This window comes from Haliotis rufescens, unplaced genomic scaffold (genome assembly GCF_023055435.1).
Source record: "Haliotis rufescens isolate VD_foot unplaced genomic scaffold, xgHalRufe1.0.p SCAF_104, whole genome shotgun sequence".
Taxonomy (NCBI): Eukaryota; Metazoa; Mollusca; class Gastropoda; order Lepetellida; family Haliotidae; genus Haliotis; species Haliotis rufescens.
The window spans coordinates 806229-826096 of NW_025963785.1; the positions used below are offsets into that span (position 1 = coordinate 806229).

Consider the following 19868-nt stretch of genomic DNA (forward strand, 5'->3'; position numbering starts at 1 on the left):
ATTTACATTTGTATATATAGTATTTCGTTTGTTTGGTGTTTAACGCCACACGTTCCAGTTTTATGAATAATCGAGTTTGGACCAGATAATTAATGAAAATTAGCATGTGAAGTAATAGTCGTTGAATATTAATAATGTGAATAATATATGCATTAAACACCCAGTATTTCGCTTCCCAAGACGACAATATTTTGCAATTCACGTATTACAGTTTATGAAAAATTAATTCTAGCCCCTAAAATTATAACAAATTTATTTGATGTTTATAGACGATTATGCAAACGGGATATAAGAGTTTGGACATGTTTTTTTTTTATATAAAAGCAGTTACAATATCTTGTAAAATATTTCGAGTTTAAGTAAGACATTGTGCTGTTCGAAGTATTTCCTTTTACCTTTTGAGTTCTACAAGTACTTGAAAACTAACTTTGCTCTACAAGATGCTTCATTTATTACCAATAATGTAATTTAAAAAAAATCGGAAATTCATTTCAATTTGAAAGAATCATCCTTCACATAGTTATGTATGTTTTAAGACGCACGGAAACAACGTTATTTTTAAAACAGACATTCAGTGAAGCGACAACCGTTGATTGCCAAGCTATGGAACGCGTATATGTATAAAGTATTACTCATCACAGCCTACTTGATAGCAACAAGGGGTGGCATCGAGGAAGGCTCAAGGTACCTTCCCACATAAAGTAGAAGCTGATGGAAGTTTTTTTCTGAATCTATAAGCAAGACAATTGCGGAGGCAGCGCATCTTCCAATCTGGTGGCTCGAGTGCGATGGTGGTTTGTTAAAGAGATAGCCGGACTACGGGAGATGTGACGTCGATCGATCAGGGAGACAGCTACAGAGGGCTCCACTAACGACTGAGAGTGTGTGGGATTCAGATCAAGTCCACGGATCGCTTTTCTCAGTGTCTAGAGAACTGTGAAAAAACATGGAAGCTAGTTTACTGAAGGTTACATTTCAAAACTTTCTTAGTTGGACTACTGCAAAGCTGTAGGAATGCGATGGGGCCGATCTGCTTTCGGTGAAATAAAGGTATGTACGTGTGTGAAAACAGTTAACAGGATTACACTTCTTTGATTTCAGTGTTTTATAATTTTTGTGCGAAATATAAAGGTGATTTAATTAGTTAAAGTATTGGGGAAGTAAAGGGCGTGACACTTCCAGATGGTAGTAAGGATAGTTGAGTTTGTCCCCTTGAACTGATTTAAGAAATCGCTTCAGATTCACCAGCAGAACCAAGTTGCCTCACAGTATTTGAAGAGGGTGTGTTTAAATTGTGATGCTATACAACATGACGAGAGGTTATATCAAGGCTAATTTTAACAGGTACCATTTTTATTCGCTTCGATATAATGAATATGTAAAAGTGTAATACTTTTACATTGCATTTTAGTACTAAATTGATGTGAGGTAAAACACACAATATTATTATGATGATGTAATAATATGAGCTTGCTTTCTGGCGTAATAGCACCACACCCTAGTATGTTTGTCGTGTGAAAAAAGACAACAACAAACATGAATATATACTATTCAAAAATGGTTAAGAAAACCCGATCATTCCATATTTCTGTAATCATGGCACAACACAGATTAACAATTGTAATATGAAATAATCTGAACCTGAATTGTTTGAGTAATACGTTAATAAATATGTTTTAACAAAGTGATGTCCATCTCTTCAACAAGAGTTCAGAGTTTAGTTTGCAATGCAACATGGGTTGTTCGTCGGTGCGTCTGCAGAGAAGGATACAACGGTGTAACACGTAATGTCAGGACAATGTACCGGCTCCCACGACCCACAACACTTATCTTAAGTTGCAAGTTCTCGTGGCAATGGGATTTGGGCACCTAGAGACTGCGGGAAACGCCAGCACTCTCACCATTGACTTGGGTCTGACGAGAAGAGATTATGAAGAGGCAGAGCAAAGTGCTGCTGGTCACCTGGAGGTGGTAAACACCACCCTCATAGGGCATTAGCACGCAGGGGTTCCACAACTTAGCAGCTAGGCATTGTCAAGGAGGCGGCCACTTCATGCAATCATGTAATTTGCCCACATACATCACCTACTTTCCATTCCCAAGCTACATTACCCTCCTATAATACTTAGACATTCAGACAGAAATAATTGTCCAAATTCTTCAAAAGGTACAGATTTTCCGTGAAAGCTATCTGTGAGTCACGCTTCTTTCAACACTGCTGATGGATACGCATTGATCTTCGACATATTGTTCTCAGTCGTGTTAAGACAAATACGACCATACTGTTAGCCATTGGCTGAACTAATTAACCTGCGTCATGAAAGAGTTGTGTTCGTCGTTTTTGTATGTCCTATTCCTCCCTTCTAAGTAGCGCAAGTTGCGCGAGAACAAATGAGTCAGCAAATCTGAAAATTTTAAAATGGTATGAATATTCAAACAAAGAAACCACTTAACAGATATATATAGTATATGTAGATATTATTGTGAACAAAGGCGACAAAACCATTTCCATAAACATGATAAATCTCTGCTAAAAGCAAAGTCTATTGTATACTCCCGACGATACGATGTTTATGAATCAGTGTTAATAAGATCACTTATTTCAGAGGAACGGACCCTTATGGTAATACCTAAACACAGAACGGCACTCTATATCTGCAAGACACGACGATGCGTGTCGCTATTCTTCCTGGCGTGGTGCGCTGAAAGCTTAAAGTATCCTATTGACGTATGACGATGCATTTTGGTTCGAAGAATAGTTTCCCAAGTAGATTATGTGATGTGAATCTATGACAGGATTGGCCGGAGAACATTAGCGCTAAGCTGTATCTATGCAGCTGCAGCATTAGTCCGAAATCCGGACAAGGACCAACCTACAGTAGGTAATCTTCTATGCTGACTTGTATTGAAATGTCATTAGCTTGGCCTCGCAGAGTGCATTTATATATTAGAACTGACGCCGTTGGTGTGTCTTCAGTAGACCAACGCCGTAAATCCCCCGTATTTGCCTCAGGGGCGATTACATGTTACACTGGCAACTGTTGGGCACAGTCTTTACTTATTAAGGTCACACCCTTATTTCAACTTGGCACAATTACATACAAACCGCCATCCATATGTTTGTCATGTACTCCATCTCACCACCCATGTAAAGGATGAGAAAACATGGCGTTTCAATTTCTACATGTATACGCCACGCATGTTCATTGTTTGTACCCATCGGTTCTATAAATATGAAGGAATTGTTATTGGAACATGGATGACGTCATTATGAAAAGTAGCAATACGAGTGGATGCACGGATGTAGGCAGACATTATGTGAAGAAGGCGTAACATAAGGAAATAGGCGTCATGCATGTTGTTGACAGGCATACTGGAGGTAGCATTGACTACAATATTTACCGGAAAACTGACGATGCTATTCATTTTCACGAGCAATGTTGGAAACCAGCACGTTAATGTGCACGGACAATTAGGTGAGTAACAATTTACCTTCAGACTTTAACACATTACTTATATTATTACAAGAGGGGTGACTTCAACTTTCCAGTAGTCAACTTTCCCTTTCTGTCGAGCAATATTCCAGCAGCTTCAGCCTTTGGTGTTTACATGTTACAAATTGTGACTACAATCGAGCACGCTCTTTCTACGGATACTTCAATGATCGTCGAACGACTCTTGCTCAGAAGTTGTCTAATCAAGGTTACTACAATCAAGCCCTCAGTAAAAGCTTTCATTTTTTTTGTAGACATGTGGAGGACATTTACAAACTTGACGCATTAGTGACAAAAAGATGTCCGATGCAATTTTAACTTGTACCATATAGTCTCGTGTTTTGTCAGATGAACAATTGATTTGCCTTTGCATGTGTTTGTGACGGGTGCCACCGATAGGGAAGGATGTGCTCACCGTTTCGAGAACACCTAGCATCATCACCATTTGGCAGTGATTTCATATGAATATGGAAAGTTTAACGTGGCGTATTTCGTTTATCTGTTTTATTGGTAGAACCGTTCTGTTAGTCTATCGACCTGAACACAGCCACTAACACGTCTCCCTCTACCGACCAGAACACAGCCACTTGCTGGTCTCCCACTACCGATCAGAACACAGCCACTTGCTGGTCTCCCACTACCGATCAGAACACAGCCACTTGCTGGTCTCCCACTACCGATCAGAACACAGTCACCTGCACGTCTCCCACTACCGACCAGAACACAGCCACTTGCACGCCCTAATCTGCCGGCCTGAACACAGTCACCTGCACGTCTCCCACTACCGACCAGAACACAGTCACCTGCACGTCCCCCACTACCGACTAGAACACAGTCACCTGCACGTCTCCCACTACCGACCAGAACACAGTCACTTGCACGTCCCCCACTACCGACTAGAACACAGTCACTTGCTGGTCTCCCACTACCGATCAGAACACAGCCACTTGCTGGTCTCCCACTACCGATCAGAACACAGCCACTTGCTGGTCTCCCACTACCGATCAGAACACAGTCACCTGCACGTCTCCCACTACCGACCAGAACACAGTCACTTGCACGTCTCCCACTACCGACCAGAACACAGTCACCAGCACGCCTCCCTCTACCGACCAGAACACAGGCACTTACACGTTACCTACTACCGACCAGAACACAGTCACTTGCACGTCTCCCACTACCGACCAGAACACAGCCACATGCACGTCACCTACTACCGACCAGAACACAGTCACCTACACGTCACCTACTACCGACCAGAACACAGTCACCTGCACGTCTCCCACTACCGACCAGAACACAGCCACTTGTACGTCTCCCACTACCGACCAGAACACAGCCACTTGCACGTCTCCCACTACCGACCAGAACACAGTCACCTGCACGTCTCCCACTACCGACCAGAACACAGTCACCTGCACGTCTCCCACTACCGACCAGAATACAGCCACATGCACGTCTCCCACTACCGACCAGAACACAGTCACCTGCACGTCTCCCACTACCGACCAGAACACAGTCACCTGCACGTCTCCCACTACCGACCAGAACACAGCCACATGCACGTCACCTACTACCGACCAGAACACAGGCACTTACACGTCACCTACTACCGACCAGAACACAGTCACCTGCACGTCTCCCACTACCGACCAGAACACAGCCACTTGTACGTCTCCCACTACCGACCACAACACAGCGACTTGCACGTCTCCCACTACCGACCAGAACACAGTCACCTGCACGTCTCCCACTACCGACCAGAACACAGTCACCTGCACGTCTCCCACTACCGACCAGAATACAGCCACATGCACGTCTCCCACTACCGACCAGAACACAGTCACCTGCACGTCTCCCACTACCGACCAGAACACAGTCACCTGCACGTCTCCCACTACCGACCAGAACACAGCCACATGCACGTCACCTACTACCGACCAGAACACAGGCACTTACACGTCACCTACTACCGACAAGAACACAGTCACCTGCACGTCTCCCACTACCGACCAGAACACAGTCACCTGCACGTCTCCCACTACCGACCAGAACACAGCCACTTGTACGTCTCCCACTACCGACCAGAACACAGCCACCTGCACGTCTCCCTCTACCGACCAGAACACAGTCACCTGCACGTCTCCCTCTACCGACCAGAACACAGCCACCTGCACGTCTCCCACTACCGACCAGAACACAGTCACCTGCACGTCTCCCACTACCGACCAGAACACAGTCACCTGCACGTCTCCCACTACCGACCAGAACACAGCCACCTGCACGTCTCCCACTACCGACCAGAACACAGCCACCTGCACGTCTCCCTCTACCGACCAGAACACAGTCACCTGCACGTCTCCCTCTACCGACCAGAACACAGTCACCTGCACGTCTCCCTCTACCGACCAGAACACAGCCACCTGCACGTCTCCCTCTACCGACCAGAACACAGCCACCTGCACGTCTCCCTCTACCGACCAGAACACAGTCACCTGCACGTCTCCCTCTACCGACCAGAACACAGTCACCTGCACGTCTCCCACTACCGACCAGAACACAGCCACCTGCACGTCTCCCACTACCGACCAGAACACAGCCACCTGCACGTCTCCCACTACCGACCAGAACACAGCCACATGCACGTCTCCCTCTACCGACGAGAACACAGTCACCTACACGTCTCCCACTACCGACCAGAACACAGTCACTGCACGTCTCCCACTACCGACCAGAATACAGTCACTGCACGTCTCCCACTACCGACCAGAACACAGCCACCTGCACGTCTCCCTCTACCGACCAGAACACAGTCACCTGCACGTCTCCCACTACCGACCATAACACAGGCACTTGTACGTCTCCTACTACCGACCAGAACACAGTCACCTGCACGTCCCCCACTACCGACTAGAACACAGGCACTTACACGTCCCCCACTACCGACCAGAACACAGTCACCTGCACGTCTCCCACTACCGACCAGAACACAGTCACTTACACGTCTCCCACTACCGACCAGAACACAGGCACTTACACGTCACCTACTACCGACCAGAACACAGTCACTTACACGTCACCTACTACCGACCAGAACACAGTCACTTGCACGTCTTCCACTACCGACCAGAACACAGTCACCTGCACGTCTCCCTCTACCGACCAGAACACAGGCACTTACACGTTACCTACTACCGACCAGAACACAGTCACCTGCACGTCTCCCACTACCGACTAGAACACAGTCACCTGCACGTCACCTACTACCGACCACAACACAGGCACTTACACGTCACCTACTACCGACCACAACACAGGCAATTACACGTCACCTACTACCGACCAGAACACAGTCACTTACACGTCACCTACTACCGACCAGAACACAGTCACTTACACGTCACCTACTACCGACCAGAACACAGTCACTTACACGTCTCCCACTACCGACCAGAACACAGGCACTTACACGTCACCTACTACCGACTAGAACACAGCCACTTGTACGTCTCCCACTACCGACCAGAACACAGTCACCTGCACGTCTCCCTCTACCGACCAGAACACAGTCACCTGCACGTCACCTACTACCGACTAGAACACAGCCACTTGTACGTCTCCCACTACCGACCAGAACACAGTCACCTGCACGTCTCCCTCTACCGACCAGAACACAGTCACCTGCACGTCCCCCACTACCGACCACAACACAGCCACTTGTACGTCTCCCACTACCGATCAGAACACAGTCACCTGCACGTCTCCCTCTACCGACCAGAACACAGTCACTTACACGTCACCTACTACCGACCAGAACACAGTCACTTACACGTCACCTACTACCGACCAGAACACAGTCACCTGCACGTCTCCCACTACCGACCAGAACACAGTCACCTGCACGTCACCTACTACCGACCAGAACACAGTCACCTGCACGTCTCCCTCTACCGACTAGAACACAGCCACTTGTACGTCTCCCACTACCGACCTGAACACAGTCACCTGCACGTCTCCCACTACCGATCAGAACACAGTCACCTGCACGTCTCCCACTACCGACCAGAACACAGTCACCTGCACGCCCCCTCTACCGACCAGAACACAGTCACCTGCACGTCTCCCACTACCGATCAGAATACAGCCACTTGTACGTCTCCCACTACCGACTAGAACACAGTCACCTGCACGCCCCCTCTACCGACCAGAACACAGTCACCTGCACGTCTCCCACTACCGATCAGAATACAGCCACTTGTACGTCTCCCACTACCGACTAGAACACAGTCACCTGCACGCCCCCTCTACCGACCAGAACACAGTCACCTGCACGTCTCCCATTACCGACCAGAACACAGCCACTTGTACGTCTCCCTCTACCGACCAGAACACAGTCACCTGCACGTCTCCCACTACCGACCAGAACACAGTCACCTGCACGTCTCCCACTACCGACCAGAACACAGCCACTTGTACGTCTCCCACTACCGACCAGAACACAGCCACCTGCACGTCCCCCACTACCGACTAGAACACAGTCACCTGCACGTCCCCCACTACCGACCTGAACACAGCCACTTGCACGTCTCCCACTACCGATCAGAATACAGCCACTTGTACGTCTCCCACTACCGACTAGAACACAGCCACTTGTACGTCTCCCACTACCGACCAGAACACAGCCACCTGCACGTCCCCCACTACCGACTAGAACACAGTCACCTGCACGTCCCCCACTACCGACTAGAACACAGCCACTTGCACGTCCCCCACTACCGACCAGAACACAGCCACCTGCACGTCTCCCACTACCGACTAGAACACAGTCACCTGCACGTCCCCCACTACCGACTAGAACACAGCCACTTGCACGTCCCCCACTACCGACCAGAACACAGTCACCTGCACGTCTCCCACTACCGATCAGAATACAGCCACTTGTACGTCTCCCACTACCGACTAGAACACAGTCACCTGCACGCCCCCTCTACCGACCAGAACACAGTCACCTGCACGTCTCCCATTACCGACCAGAACACAGCCACTTGTACGTCTCCCACTACCGACCAGAACACAGCCACCTGCACGTCCCCCTCTACCGACCTGAACACAGTCACCTGCACGTCTCCCACTACCGATCAGAACACAGTCACCTGCACGTCTCCCACTACCGACCAGAACACAGGCACTTACACGTTACCTCCTACCGACCAGAACACAGTCACCTGCACGTCTCCCACTACCGACTAGAACACAGTCACCTGCACGCCCCCTCTACCGACCAGAACACAGTCACCTGCACGTCTCCCACTACCGATCAGAACACAGTCACCTGCACGTCTCCCACTACCGACCAGAACACAGCCACCTGTACGTCCCCCACTACCGACCAGAACACAGCCACCTGTACGTCCCCCACTACCGACCAGAATTCAGCCACTTGTACGTCTCCCACTACCGACCAGAACACAGTCACCTGCACGTCTCCCACTACCGACCAGAACACAGCCACTTGTACGTCTCCCACTACCGACCAGAACACAGCCACTTGCACGCCCTAATCTGCCGGCCTGAACACAGCCACTTGCTGGTCTCCCACTACCGACCAGAACACAGCCACTTGCACGCCCTAATCTACCGACTAGAACACAGTCACCTGCACGTCTCCCACTACCGATCAGAACACAGCCACTTGCACGTCTCCCACTACCGACCAGAACACAGCCACTTGCACGTCTCCCACTACCGACCAGAACACAGCCACTTGCACGCCCTAATCTGCCGGCCTGAACACAGCCACTTGCTGGTCTCCCACTACCGACCAGAACACAGCCACTTGCACGCCCTAATCTGCCGGCCTGAACACAGCCACTTGCACGTCTCCCACTATCGACCAGGACACAGCCACTTGCACGTCTCCTACTACCGGCCTGAACACAGCCACTTGCTGGTCTCACACTACCGACCAGAACACAGCCACTTGCACGCCCCAATCTACCGGCCTGAACACAGCCACTTGCACGCCCCAATCTACCAGCCTGAACACAGCCACTTGCGCGCCCTAATCTGCCGGCCAGAACACAGCCACTTGCACGCCCCAATCTACCGGCCTGAACACAGCCACTTGCACGCCCCAATCTACCGGCCTGAGCATAGCCACTTGCACGCCCTAATCTACCGGCCTGAACACAGCCACTTGCACGCCCCAATGTACCGGCCTGAACACATCCACTTGCACGCCCCAATCTACCGGCCTGAACACAGCCACTTGCACGCCCCAATCTACCGTCCTTGAACATAGCCACTTGCACGCCCTAATCTACCGGCCTGAACACAGCCACTTGCACGCCCCAATCTACCGGCCTGAACACAGCCACGACACCTGCTAGTCTAACCTTTTGAATCCTTTTCACGGGCATATGTTGGCTTCGCTCTTCCAACTTCAACACTAGCAACCGCTAGCCTCGCTCTACCTTCCTCAACACGGACACCTGCTAGACTCGCTCTGACAGCATCAACACCGATGGCTGCGTTTACCGCCCACGGGCACTTACTAGCCTCATTCTTCTAGCCTTACCACTGACACCTGCTATCCCCTTCTACTATCCTTACCATGGGCACCTTCTAGCCCTCTCTACTATCCTTACCACTGACACCTGCTATCCCCTTCTACTATCCTTACCACGGGCACCTTCTAGCCCTCTCTACTATCCTTACCACGGACAGCTTCTAGCCCTATCTACTATCCTTACCACGGACACCTTCTAGCCCCCTTTGCTAGCCTTACCACGGACACCTTCAAGCCCTCTCTACTAGCCTTACCACGGACACCTTCTAGCCCTCTCTACTATCCTTACCACGGACAGCTTCTAGCCCTATCTGCTAGCCTTACCACGGACACCTTCTAGCCCCCTTTGCTAGCCTTACCACGGACACCTTCAAGCCCTCTCTACTAGCCTTACCACGGACACCTTCTAGCCTCTACTATCTTTACTAGCCTTACCAAGGTCACTTGCTAGCCTGCTGACAGTGAAAATCATCACTCGCCGAAGAACTATGAGAACGTACATAGCCTGTTATTTTCTGTGTGTAAAGATCACGGTGACGATGGATGACAATGACAAATGGTTATTAGTGAAACTAGTTGCACTCAAAAGAAGAAATACCAATAAATCAAGTTAACAACAATGCCCACACCACCATCACATACTTCAGCTGGAGAGTGTCATCCATACAAGATACACTCTGACCGTCGACATAGGTCGCACCATTAAATGTATATTTTGGCAACAGGTCATTATCAACACAATCACTCTAGAACTAGAATATTTAGATGGCTGGCCTTTGTGATGACGATATACCATATGTATATTAGATGTCTTAAGTCAGGTAGTAAAACATTCATGTATATTCTTCCTCGATAATATTTAATGTTACTTTTCTTGGCATCCATAGTGTGATCATTCACAAAAAAGGTTTAACTAGCAACACCAGCATGCAAATATTTCTTTTCATTGTTAGATGACGGCATTTCTCATAGAAGAATAGCATGGCACGGTCACTACACTAGTCATTATCAAATAACATTGCTAAGATGACGAAGGGCGGCAGTATTTGCAAAATAATCAAACAGTATGGCGTTGACAATAAACATTATCTGGCAAAGGCAGTATGTTCACTATTCATATTTTATTCATAAGCTAAGAGATTAATCTAGTGTGTTTTTAGTTCAGAGATTTTGAAAGTAGATTCGAGACCTGTAAATTTCTATCGAACCGAAACTGAGGTTTCGAACTTGAAAGATTACAGGTATCGAATCTACGTTCGAAACCTCTAAACTGAACACACATTGAAGATTACAGGTACCGAATCTTCGTTCGAAACCTCTAAACGGAAAACACACTTGGTTTATTTCCATTTTACCCTGACACACTGACAAAAACAATCTCGACTTCTTTGGTTATAGCGGAAATGATAAGTCATTTGGTATCGGTTGAACCTGGTACTTTCAGAAGGTTGAAAGGGCGAATTCAGGGATTGATGGAGGTCTGATTTAATCTGCTCATATGTTTGTTAAATGTACTCAACCCACAATTATAACAATTATTAATACTTGAACCACTTCATTTAAACATAAAAAGGGCACATACATACAACTATTATACCGTCATAATGTTGTACGGAAGGAAAGTCGAATCATTGTGACCGAACGTCGAGCCTTATTGATGTGACTCAATTTTACAGTACAATTTAGAAGTATTTCCCCGTAAAATATATTGCCACACATTCTGTAAATAATGTAGGAACCGCAATAGGTTATTAAGAAATGTTAAAGAAGCAAGTGCAGAATTTAAACTTGTCAATCGGGCGGGTATGCTAAAGAAATGCTTCTAAATAAATATTTTCTTTAGCGATAATGCAGTCATCAGCAAGATCATGCTCTAACGTAGATTTGATACCTCTGGCGGTCTAATCAGACTCACGTCAATAACTGTAACCGCCTCCGTGGTCTAGTGGTAGAGCGTCCGCCCGGAGAGCGGAAGGTCCGGGGTTCGATCCGGCCGCGTCATACCAAAAGACGTAAAAAGATGGTACTTGTTTGTTAACCTGTCTGGCGCTCGGCATTAAGGGGTTAAAACAAGGACCGGTCGGCTCGGAGTCAGTATACTGTGTTTGAGTGGGGTATGCATGTTAAACTGCGACATGGTATCTCAGTGAACTAGCACAATAAATCGGCATAAGTCCGGACTAGTACAAGCACACACACACACACACACACACACACACACACACACACACACACACACACACACACACACACACACACACACACACACACACACACACACACACACACGCTATGTAAGTGCAATAAACTTGGACGCGACGTTAGACCCCTTTCACCTTACCACCAATAGCTGTATGTCTGGTACTTTCATGATAAAGTATGCTTCGTTTCAGTTTTTGCGTCTGTATCGAACAACATTTACGCTGTGCACTGGAGATGATTGCATACAATACTTGAACGGTCACGGTTCGTGATTGTCATACCTGTCGCTCTGACAACGCTGTTGTGACATGTGTCGAAGCAATTATGGCATGATGATATTAGAATATTCCATTACCAGCTTGAAATTACATTTAATTTAGATTTTGCACTTTGTGTTTTAGAACACAAAGCTTCGTTTATTGTACACGATGTTTTTATTGCACATTGATCTGTCAGTATATTCAACGTGTAAGCTCTCTACAATTATGGTTGTCTTTCACTATATTTTCTGAATGTGTAAAGTGGACATTTTACACTCGACCGACACGCCATCTGCTTCAGACGAAACAACATGTCCCAGGGGAAGCGCCAGTCCCCATCCCCGGCCAACCATCGGGGCACCAATTTGTTCACGTCCCACACGAGATGTTACAGACGGGATTTCATTAACTACTGTCTGTCTAGTTACTAGTACTTCACAAGCAAGTACATCAGGTCATGTTTGGAAGCGTCTACAGTCACGTAGATAATCGCCTCTGGGTGGGTCAGTAGACTAACGTTTCCACTCTAATGAGCTCACTGTAATTAGGCACTGACGCTCTGAACTTCCTTTCAGTTGTTATTGTTAATGTTGTTAGCTTCTCACGAGTGATACACCGTGGTCGGGATGGCCTGCGTAAGAGCACATTGTTACTCGCCTCTGGAACCAACAGCTACCCATATGGGATATGTGCTCCAATCATTTTGAATGTTTGAGGTCGATATTGCATAACTTGACAGTCAGGTTCAGAAGATCATTATCTAGTAATGATTTGTTCTGAAACACTGGGTAGTTTCAACCAGATGTTAACAGTCACTGTGTCGTTTGTTGTTTTCGTTTCAAACGTTTCATAATTCTCGTTATGTTGTGTTGTTGGAGCAAACTTGACACGCTGTATTTTGTATGTTCTTTTTGGTGTAGTACCGCGAAAGCCAATCAGGAGATACACCTACTGTGTTTTTAATGTAGAGCTAGGTTACAAGTAGATTTATTTGCTCTAAATTTAACATTTGAAACCTTACGTTTCGTCTTTGTTTCCAATTTCATATGATAAAATTAAAGGCGAACTCTTTGGTGTTAGCAAGGATATTTAGAGAAGCGACAAGGGTTGGCTCCAATGTTTCCAGTGGGGTGTCGGAGCTGAATTAAGGAAACATCGATTCTAGCCATGAAACATGAAAGTTTGGTGGTGTTTTTGCCAAAATATTGCATAACATCGTTATACTTCACTCGCAAATAGAACATTGGAAGTGTGCAGCGTCGCCAACATGAAGTAGGCACCCCAAACGTAAATAAGGCAAGCCTCGCAAGGTTTAGTTCTACACCGCGCGTCAACACCAGGACGTCACATCACTCATTGTGACGCAGTAAATATAACTTCACAGTCGGACATAGAAACGTGTCAAATTTCAAGCTCGCTGTGATCCCTAAAACTTGATTTACACAGTCGATTTCTCCGGTGATTTCTGCTCAAAGAGTAAGTGAACTAGTTAAACTAGTGTATCCGGTTCCAATGCTATAATTCACAATGCTGGGCGAGATGAACTATGGCATTAGAAAGAGCTGAACGCCGACAGCAGTACAGATGTAAAGAACTTGTTGATTGGTAAAAAAACCCAAGAACTTCTTAACACTTCAGACGTGTTTACTATGCAGGAGTTCCCCGGCAAACGGAATGCAAGCGTTTGGTAATAATTATGTTTTGACTTGTTATAGGGGTGGACACAACGTCTGGGAGCAATATACGCAAATTGAATTGGGAATCGAAATCGAAACTTTATGCTTGACAAGCCAACGCTCGTTTTCTTTCTTATAATTCTTTTATAACCTCCACATCAAGGAGTCTGTACAGAAAGTTTACCCCAAGGGTGTGCATCATAATGGCTTTGTCCAAGAGCCAGCCATCACCGAATTCTATCACTGGAAGGGACAACCTATGCACTTTCGTATGTTAGATGTCGATGACCACGACGTCACAGCAGGAACCCGGAGTCGACGTCGCCGTATGCTTGTCACCATCTTCCTGAACGTAGGCTATAACATTTGACCATGTGGCAAGCATTGGACTAATTACACCAATAGTTAATAGGGTTAGCGGGGAAAGGTCACACTTAACGATAGACCCTTGTTCCATCTTGTCTAGACTGCATAATTAGTTCCCTGTGGATCACTTATATTGAATACCCAGTTTGATTGCCATTTTATTGTTCATTGCCAAAAGTCATTATCCTAAACAAGAATTTATAAAAAATTGAAACTCATATATATATCTAGAGACACGAGGGTGAGATTCTCTCTTATATTATGATTCGTTTTATAGTTAACTTCTTAATCTAGCAATTTACGCGCGAACCCTATCGGAATATCGGCGTTTTATAGTAGTGCATTCATATGTGGACCTTCCCACAGTTCACAAGAAGTAAGGGTAAGGAATATGGATGAACAGCTTCTTTATTACAATTAGAAGCGACGTTTCGGTGTAGGTTCTAACACCGTTATCAATAAAGTGATGAACAGAGTATGGTTGACAGGTATACAGGTAGGAGGCAGTGTTCATACAGTAGAGTAGATTCAGATGTAGTTACACAAGGGATGGAGAAGCTTGTTGTGTAATATAGAAGTTGTTCATCCATATATCTTATCCTTACTTAGCACTCCAACTTCTAAATGCCTGTCAAAGAAGTTCACAAGAAGTAATTACAGTTTGATTCCACAGAGACCTGAAATGTCAGACAGCTCAACGATATCCCATGTTAGAGCAGAATACAGACATCTACAACGAAGGCAAAAACCACGAGAACTGATTTCCTGCTGACACACTAAACATATGGGAGTGTATGTGGGATTCAAACCAACTATCAGCGGATCCTTACACGAGTAAGACACTGTATTAAGTTGTACGCACACAGATTTGAAATGCACTCATGACATTTGCAATGTTCGTTATCCTACTTATTTTGGTCATGGTTCCCGACACGTTGATTCATTGAGAACCTAACCTATCCAGTTGACAAATTAAACCGGTACATGTAAAACATCACATTTCACGTGACAGCATCACTGTTCGACAGTCATTCATAAACATATGCTTATGATACAGTTGTGTAGGTTTTACTGAAGTAGTAATTGATAAGCGTTACATGACTATAGTTCACAAAGAAACATGTCCCGTGAAGATTCCGGGTTAGAATTGGTCTTCAGAAATCTATGCATGTCGTAAGAGGCGACTACGGAATCGGATGGTCAGGCTCTCTGACTTGGTTGATGCATGTCATCGATGCTCCTGATGTCAATAACTGGATTGTGTGGTTACAGACCGCCGTCATACAGCTGGAATATTGTTAAATGCGGCGTTTAACAACAAACAGACAAACACAAAGCCACACGCCGTGTGTTCTGTCACAGTCTGTGTTCGGATATTGTTGTCAGGCACATGTACATATACCAATATATATTGAGTATTATACAATGGCCAAAATATTTAAATATGTTTAATGATTGTAGATAGATCACATGTACATCCGCCACAGCATGCCCTTCGATATCCGTCACGGATGTGAGCGTGGAAAACTAATTAAATAGTCACTGATAACAGCCTGTTTGTACTAGTCTTGTATCTATATTTATGTCTTTTCTCGATATTATATTTATTATATTGCGCATTTGAAGTCTCTGACAAACGTGACCACAGGCAACGCGTGTCTCACCGACCATAAGGTGACAGCGGCCATCTGTTCTGGGTGAACACAGGAGTGACTAATCGCTTGTTGCACCAGAGGGCACTTTAAGGACACGCGTACTGTCCCTACCAAGGATAAATTGTGCTTCTGGGTGAGTGATTTGTTATTTAAATACGGAAACAACAGAACCTGGATGGTACCTGGGCGTTCCTAATCCTTTGTTTCATGGCATCAGAGATTAACTGTAGCATATGTCAGAATCGGGTTCTTTAACTTCTTGCGAGAAGTATATGTAGAACTGTGTACTGTTGCAGACAGGATAGAATGTGATCAGAGTTGGGGTGAAAGATTACTCTATTTATTTTATGACAGTTATACTTGATAACATCCATTCTTTTGTCACATTTACGGTGTGTAAAAAATTCTTGGTATATACATCGCACCTTGGATGATATTGCTTGAGTACATGCTATTCTGACGAATCGAGCTCCTTCTGTATTACCAGTAGGTTCCGAATATGCAGTCCTTGTGAGAAGCATCTTTCAGCTGATACGAGTCAATATCTATTGTTTCTATGAGAAAACTCAAGGATTCAAGGATTCATGTTTATTCAAGGACTGGATTTAAATTAATATTGTTATGTGGATATATACCAGGAATATGAACACCTTATCGACAGTAATACATCCAATTCTTATGGTATCCTGTAACAAGCCAGCTCAACAATACAGCCCCGGGCGTTGCTACTGTACGTAGAATGGAAACAGGCACTATTAAATTGTGTATATCCACGCTTTTACGATGTGCCTTCTGCGCAACTTTGTATTAGTTCATATTTTTGGTACTTCAATGCGATGTTTCATTAACGTGTCGTTTTTAGTTTCGATAAAATCAGAAAATGTACTATCTTGGCATTGGATTTTCTGGTCCATCACTTGATTGTCTGGTTTGTTTTCATGCCGCCGGTAGGAGTACCAGTGTCAGGCAACAGACCCATACTATTCTGCCTTTCACTCCCAATAAAATCTGTTTTGTCGGAGTCTGTTTATTCTCAGACGTTGACTTTATATATTTACTAAATCGCGCGGTATTTCAACGTTATTGTTGAGTAAAGTTGATTCTTGTTGAGTTCGCAAGTGTTCCACCTTGATGCTGATCCATATGGCTTTTCTTCGACATTCAGTTATTTATCTGAACGATGTTCTGATATGACTTCAACAGTTTTTAACCGTTGGGCTTTTCATAGTTCCTTTCCGTTGGCGATTTAATATTTTTTTTTATCTCATGTAATGATAATGATCTGCTGACATCAGACGTACTTCAAAATTAAAATTGCTTTTAGTTTCAACAAAATCAGTAAATACGCTATTGTGTCACTTGACTGTCGGACCGCCTCCACGGTCTAGTGGTAGAGCGTCCGCCCGGAGAGCGGAAGGTCCGGAGTTCGATGCCCGGCCGCGTCATACCAAAAGACATTAAAAGATGGTACTTGTTGTTACCCTGTCTGGCGCTCGGCATTAAGGGGCTAAAACAAGGACTGGTCGGCTCGGAGTCAGTGTACTGTGTCTGAGTGGGGTAGTCATGTTAAACTGCGGCATGGTATCTCAGTGAGCTAGCGAGGGCTGTCAGAGAACAAACAAACACTTACCTTTTGTTGCAAATTGTGTGAGTGGAGGGTGCTACCGGTTGGACAGGACTTGTTACCCTTTTCGGGAACTCTTGGTGTCATCAGTGATTTATGGTGAACCATTCATATCCTTTTCAGTTTGAGAGTGGATCTTCTGTAGATGACGTTTTATATGTACTCCTTGTTGTAGAAGCTGAGAACTATTCCTACAAACTGAAGGATACACCTGTACATTTACCAGAGAGAATGTCGCCACCCACAATTTCTTCAGACATAACATTTTCCTCTTCTGTAATAGAACCTGTGGCAAACTGTATTCTTCGTTTCCAATTTTGAACTCTTAGTTTCTACGTGACAGAGATGCAAAAGCGAACACTTCTGACGTTGCCTTGACACACTCTAAACTAGTAGCTATTGACATACGTCTGACGTACCTCCTTGACACACTCTATACTAGCAGCTATTCAAATACCTCTGACGTTGCCTTGACCCACTCTAAACTAGTAGCTATTGACATACATCTGACGTTGCCTTGACCCACTCTAAACTAGTAGCTATTGATATACTTCTGACGTTGCCTTGACACACTCTAAACTAGTAGCTACTGACATACGTCTGACGTACCTCCTTGACACACTCTATACTAGCAGCTATTCAAATATCTCTGACGTACTACTCGTAGCTATTCAAATGAAAGACGAGAACAGTTATGTTTCATTAATTTATTTACGCACTTTTGGTGGAATTAATGTCATCCTTATTGGTAATAAAACTATGAATAAATGAAACAAAACCATCCTAGCTGCCTATGGAAGGGTTATGTTTCAAAATGTGTATTCTTGTGTTAAATTCCAAGATCCAAAATCAATACTATTTAGGTTTTGAATATATCGATGCTCTTCTGTAACTGAGACCAGTTCTGCTTCTAGAGAAGGTTACAAGTTCCATCGAGTCAGTTCTGTTCATCACACACATGTATCATACAGCTTTTCACTTATGAATATTTCTCCCTGTTGTTCATCTTGCCTGAAATATGTTTGCAAAGGCCTTGTCAGGGCACCTGTCTGTGTGTAGACTTGTTTGATGCGGCTCTGGTGATTAACTCAATGCAAACAGTACTTTGATCCATTTAAGGCACCTTTGGTATTTTGTGGGGGCCGGATCTTTTTTGTTCGAGACAGAACATATTTCGGTCACTGCTTCAAAACACGCAATTAATTTCTGTGAAAGCAAGAGCGAGAAAATTAAAATTTATTAATATTGAAATTGTACACATTTTTCTGCCTTACAGCAGAACACCCAAAGCGCCAGACCCGCCCCTAGAATATGAAATGTCCTGTCCCTAAGCTAGCGCATGAATCACGATAGTCCACAAGTGACAACCTCTCAGCCAGTAGTATGAGTGAGTGAGTGAGTGAGTTGGGTTTAACGCCGCTTTTAACAGTATTCCAGTTATATCACGGCGTGTCAGCTTAATGTGGGAGGAAAGCCCGAAGTGATGCAGGTCTCAGACGTTTACCACTTCGGTGAAACCCACGAGCACGGGTATGGTGCTGACAAACCTAGAAACATAATTGGGGCGAACCGGGATTCGAACCCACAATCATAGGTTTCTGGCGTGCCCAAGGGACGCAACTCTGCACAGCGAATCGCGGCGCCTTAGACGACTGGGCCACCCGTGCCCCCCCAGTAGTATGACACGCAGTTTCGGCCCTGTAAGCCTCTGGGTGACATAATCTGGCATCTGTATGAGTAGGGAGTGGCTATTCGACTTGATGCCAGATTACCTACAAACTAAGATGTGAATTACGTCACCCAGATGCCAATCAGGTCGCAAATGTGTGTCATGCTGGTGGCCGAGAGGCTGTTACTGGCTGCATATCGGGTGCCTGAATACAGGAAGCAAGAGGTAACTACAACGTCGATTTAAAGTGTGTGTAAATTTAGTTGTGTGATGACGGGGTGTCATGACACACGATCAACCAGGTCACAAATTGCAGCCACTCATCCTCATTAATCAGCTCAAGTGTGGATCTAT

At 45.5% G+C, this 19868-nt stretch overlaps 1 protein-coding gene across 1 annotated transcript in view; it reads left to right on the forward strand.

Moving 5' to 3' along the window:
• Positions 1-806: 806 nt before the first annotated feature.
• LOC124131600 (FMRFamide receptor-like) overlaps positions 807-19868 on the forward strand; it is a 63195-nt gene continuing 44133 nt past the window's right edge. Inside the window, exon 1 of the mRNA XM_046494969.2 lies at positions 807-1050. The gene's annotated coding sequence lies outside the window, so the exon portion shown is untranslated. The remainder of the gene's footprint in view (positions 1051-19868) is intronic.